The following is a 6,289-nucleotide window of genomic DNA, read 5'->3' as shown; positions in this document are numbered from 1 at the left end:
CATGGTTTCTATAAATAGTCTCTTTTGGTTTAAAGGAAATATAAGCCAAGCAAGGCCAGACCAAGTCATCTTGAGAGCTAAGAGAAAGAGAGGAAGAGAGAGAGAGAGAGAGAGGAAGGGAGAGAAGAAATAGAGATTTTCTTGTAAAAGTCGAGGCGTTCGACGGTGTAATTCCTCAAAGTAGTAAAATCCTTTGCAGCTCCGAGGACGTAGGCAATTTTGCCGAACCACGTAAATCTGTTATTTACGTGTGTGTGTGTGTGTGTGTAAAATATATATTAAAATAGTTTTGTTTTTTTTAATATATATATAAGAATTATGTGGTATGTAAGTAAATCAATTATTTCAATTTACATATGTGTGTGTGTGCTGTCTACCATGATTTTTTAGTTGGCAGAGTTTGTAAAACTTCTGGGGTCACGGGTTTGATCCAACCTATGTGCGGGATGAAATTATTAGCATATGAGGTTGGTCGGGAGGCTCATATAATAGTCACTGGTCAATCTTATATATATAATAATCACACACACACCCATAATATGTCCGTATGATTCTCGGAGAAATCTTTTAGCCTAGCAAGTGTGGTCAAAGGTGACTTATCATAACTCAAAGGTCACATCAACGTGAACCCATGCAATCAATGTCTAACCAAGTTCTTTCTAAGAGAGTATGCATGATTTGTTAAACAATAACTGCTCAGAACAAGGACCAGAGAATACCCATCCAAGAAAGAAGAGTCATTGAGCTCCTCAAAATGACACCACGACCCTTCAGGGCTACTAGCACGAACACAAACTTCCCTAGCAGCTTTCTTGTTGAAGGGGTGGAGCTATCTATCGGATTACGGCAAATTGCGGGCTAAATAAATATAATTTAATTGATGGGAAAAAATATTAAATTTTCTTCAGGTTTAATTACGTCTGGACTCCGGACGTATATAAATTTCCCATCTGAAGGGGTGGAGCTATCTATCAGGTTTAATGGGAAAAAAATATTACATCCGGAGTCCAGACGTAAGCTGTGTCCGAACAACGGCTGCGATCGACCGGAAGAAGCAGAGAAGAAAAAACGACCTCTGTTGGATCACAACTGTGGTTCGGACACAACTTACGTTCAGACTCTGGACATAACATTTTTTCGGCAAATGAAGGATTGTATATAGCAACGATGATGGGCGACAGTGTCTCATTACACAAACTATTGTAATTGAAATTTATCCAAATACAATGAATTCAAAATTCATCACAAACAATGTCACAAACTTTAAGTGAGTGTTTTGATGGAAACAATTTAAATATCTTTATGATGTAACGCACTTGAGATGAATAACAACATCATTTGAAGTTATATTAAAAATTTAAAAACTATACTTCATATATATATTCTTCTTATCAGTCTTTGTCAGCCAGTCATTGACCTTAATTGTTGGGAAGAAAAGTGTTGGGGGAGCAATCTTCATTGTTTTCAACTACGTGGTTTATGCTTTTGTGGTTGCAGCAAATGAGATTTTGAAGAAGCATACAAGGAAGTTGAAGTTGAATGATGCGATTAGGCTGCTTCCTGTTGTCTTTGCAAATGAGAGGTGGATCTGTTTATAGATCTCTACTAGACAATGACTTAGATATTAGAAAATTTATTGAATACAACTGATAAGGCCCTTCCAAGCGACCCGGGTTTTCACCCTTTTGTGGATAAATATGCTGCAGATGAGGATGCCGTTTTAGCTGATTATACCGAGGCCCACTTAAGGCTTTCAGAGATTCGATTTGCTGAAGCTTGAATGTCCTGGATGAAGTATAGTTACAGCAAAGTTCTCTTGGACTCTAAAGGTTGCTGTATATCATGTCATCTAAGTAATAACTACGGTTGGGTGGCCGTATCCAATATCAGGCCCTACTCCGGAGTTTTTTACTGCAGTAGACCTTCCTCCGGAGCTTTTTTTGTAGCAAACCCTCTACCAGAAATCTTTCTGCAGCAGACCCTTCGGAGCCTTTTCCTGCATTAAGCCCTCCTTCGGATCTTTTTCCTGCATCAGACCCTCCTCCAGAATCTTTCTTGTAGCAGACCCTCCTCCAAAGCTTTTCCTGCAACAGATCCTCCACCAGTTTTTCCTACAATAAGCCCTCCAGAGTTTTTTTCAGTATCAAACCCTCCTTCGGAGCTTTTCTTGCAACAAGGCCTGCCCCTGGAGCTAGGGGTGTAAACGAACCGAGCATGAGCGAGCCCGAGCTTAGCTCGTGTTCGGCTCGTTTATATTTCAAGCTCAAAAAGAGTTTTCGTGTTCTGCTTGTTTGCTTAGAGAGCGGAACACGAGCTATTCACGAACGAAGAGTTGTTTTGACAACCCTAATCGCGTAACCACAAGATGTTAAGAGTTGGGGCAAGATTTAAAAATTATTATTTATATTAAAATGTCATTTGAAGCTAATTTAATAATTTTTATTCTATTTTCTTAATTAATACTTTTAATTGATTATAAATCTTTGTAGCCTTGTGGTCAATTAAATTTTTTAAGAATATTACTCATCAATATATGTGTGTGTGTGTGTGTGTGTGTATATATATATATAATTGGTGAGTTGTATTTTGAATCAAGACGAGCCGAGCACGAATGAACAAATCCCTGTTCGTGCTCGTCTCATTTATGTTTTAAGCGCAAAAAAAATATTCGTCTTCGGCTCCTTAACTAAGTGAACAAATCCAACACGAGCTTCTTAACGAGCCGAACACAAACTATTCACGAACAACAAATCATTTTGACAACCCTGAAGTCAACGAAGATAATAACAATATCAACACTGTTATTAGTGAAGTGATTTCTTGCCATGATCTCAATTGCATGACAAATAGATTGTGATTTCAGATTCGGCTAATTGACGTTGGATTATGACTCGTATGACATTGATGTAAATAAATGATGGCGATAGGAACGACAACAACAACCAATGAGAGTAGAATTAGTCCCCCGTGATATGTGTAATTGTGGTTCAATGATAGTGAGATGGCCATTCATGCAATTGTTGTGGTCTATTCCACATTCGCTTTGTATGGACAAATTTGAAATACATTAAAAGAAAACTTCTAATAAATTATTTTGCATTTGTGTTTCTTCCCATCAATTTGGGGCGGAGCAAAAAAATAGTAAAAAAAAAAAAGGCTTAAATCAAACATTTAGGGCAGCTTATTTGGTGCGGTGGCGTTTTGAAAACGCACCTGGTCTGTTTGGGTAAACCGCGTTTTGACAGCTTATGCGTTTTCAAAAAGTAAAAAACAGCATTTTCACACCGCTAAAAACAGCGTTTTCACACCGCACCTATCTAGATGTGGTGGGAGCTTATTGTCAGCGGTCTGACTTTTCCAAAAAAATAAAAATTTATAATAGCCACCGCACCTAACTTATCAGCAAATTATTTTTAATCAATATCTGCCTACATGCCACCCATGTTTTATATATTTACATATCTAACATCTGAACTTTAGTATTTACATGTATACCTCTCAAATATTTCATATTACATAAATAATTTCATTCATAGATGAGAAGGCATATGTGTAGCTATTATAATGTATGTGTTATATATTTATATGTAATTAGATGAGAATTGTGTTTTTTTTATGTAAATCTTCCTTGAAAAAAAAGCTTGAATTGAAAATTGAAATGATAGAGACATAACGTATACAACAGATTAAACTCATAATGTCGACTCTTTATATTCTCAAAGCATTTAATGTTAACATTAATTGATTGGCACTCAATTTGAGAAAAAAAAAATTATTAGGTTGTTTATTTTTCATAAAAATTAAAATAATACATTATATTAATATTATTTTAGCAAAACTCTTTTTTTTAAAATATATGATAAAATTATAATTCATGGTATTATTTATTGGATCACATTCAGTTTTGATCATCTAAACCGTAACTTTCAAAACGGAGAAAAAATCATATTATGTGTGTTTAGTGTGAGTCCGAAACCTTAAAATACCCAAATAAAATAAAAAAAACTGTGATTTTAACAGCGCAATTTGAGTCTAAAACGATGACATAACTCGAAGTTAATATTACGGAGTGTTTTTCATTTGCCTCTTGTTTTAGGGCTAGAAAAATTAAAAATTTTTATGATAAAGGGTAAAAGAAAGAGTAGTCGGATAAAAGATAAAACTTCATTCAAAATTTCAAAGAAGGGAAAGACAAAGTTTAAGAAAGCCTGCTGATAGATACTCAACAACATGTCATCGATATTATAGATCTCTATTTTTTTGATAATTTCTAACGTAATGCATAATCAATATTCAAAATGTCCGAATTCATTTATATAGTTTCTGATTTGAAGCTGAATAAGTTTTGATGGTGTTGTTATGTTTTTGCAAGAAAAAAAAATTAATTTTATGATGATTTACGATAATATATTGGGAGTATGTTTTTGTTTTGTTTAGAGTTAGCTTTGTTTAGAAGATTTTTGAGTTTCATCAATTCATGTTTTATGGAGTAGATGTGTATTATCTCACATCTAAAAAAAACACCTTTAATTAATAACCTTTGAAAGCTGAAATCATTGTTTTATGCTATTTTAGATAACATTTCTTTAGAAATATTAAGACTTTATTGCATTTTTTTTTGTACTTAAATAGATGTGTATTATCTATGCTTTGAAGAAGTATTATATTTACTTGAACCAAAAATTGAAATTATTGTATTATTATATTCCAAGTTAGCATTATTTTGAATAAATTAGATTTTAGACAATTCTTGTTCAATAAAATATGTGTATTATATCACTTATGAAAAAAAAAAATTATAATTAACTATCCTTAAAAGTTAAAATCATTGTTTATGTTGTTTAAATTACATTTATTTAGAGATATTTTGATATTATTATATTTTTTTTCACTTAAATAGATGTGTACTAATATGAATAAAATTTCATATTTACATGACTGAATGCTCAGATAATTATTTTATTATATGTTACATTAGTTTTGTTTAGAAAGTTTTTATTTAAGATAATTCTTGTTCAATAAAGTAGATGTATATTGTCTCAGTTTTCAAGAAAAGCCTACAATTAGCTTTCATTTAAACTCTAAAATCCGTGTTTTATGCTGTGTAATCCCTAAACTCTGGAAAAAAAAAATACTACATTTACTTAAACTAAATGATGAAATAATTCTTTTATTATGTTTCAAAAAGCTTTGTTAAGAAAAATTTGGATTTTATTTTATTTATCATTGTATATCATAATGGTAAAATGTGCATGTTTTTCAAAATGATACAATCCCAAAGCATTACAAACAAATTGCAAGCAAATTATTTGCTATCATTGTTCACAATTAAAATAATGCATATGATTTGTATTGTAGTTATGCATACCAGACTCGATTTAATGTGAAGATGGACTATATCAAGTATTGACCACACTTAAAAAAAATATAAAATCAAATGATTTTGTGTGTGCGAGATTTCAACATTCATCCGAAACGATAAGTAGGTATTTCTCCATTGATTTGCTTGCCTTGATAAGTGTGTTATGAAGTTATCAAGCCTGAAGATCCAACTTTCTGAAATATTCCTAGAGAAATATCATGAGAACATCGATATATGTCATAATTTTAGATGTATTGAAATCATTTTTACTTTATTCAAAGATAAAACCAACTTTAAAATTTAAACTTATTACAATTTGATATAAGATTATATTTGTCTTATTGATGAGACACATGCTCATATACGTCTGTGTCGATATTGATAAGGTCGCATACATTGGACGTTATGGTTAATTTACACAGAACGTAATGATAGCATACAATATTAATATGTGTTTTACTTTCGTTATGACTAGTTAGGAAAACAATGTTTATGATAGTCGAATCTTCAAGTTTGCTATGCATAACTTTCACTTGCCGCCTCAAGGTTAGATAACACTTCCTTAAACCTTATATTAACTTTTCATATAGTAACTCATGGTTGACTCTTATAACAAGAAATCACTATTTAGTGGATGTCATATATCCGATTATACACAAATTTCTAAAACCATCTTTGAACGTGAGCTATCACATTTTTTAATAAATTTCTATAATCATATAATTAATACTTAATCTAATAAATTTATAATTTTTTAAAGTTAGGCCCACTGTCATACACCTTTAACATGAAGATGTTTTTAATCGTGCGATCGTACGGAAAAATTTTTCATCCCAAACATACTCAAATGTAAAAATATTTTGCAAGTTCTTTATATCCTAGTTCTTAATTTTTTTGAAGATTAAAATCGGAATATATATATATATA

This window comes from Phalaenopsis equestris, unplaced genomic scaffold, assembly GCF_001263595.1.
Source record: "Phalaenopsis equestris unplaced genomic scaffold, ASM126359v1 Scaffold000044, whole genome shotgun sequence".
NCBI classification, from domain to species: Eukaryota; Viridiplantae; Streptophyta; class Magnoliopsida; order Asparagales; family Orchidaceae; genus Phalaenopsis; species Phalaenopsis equestris.
The sequence above is the reverse complement of the archived record's forward strand: the minus strand, read 5'-3'. Positions refer to the sequence as shown.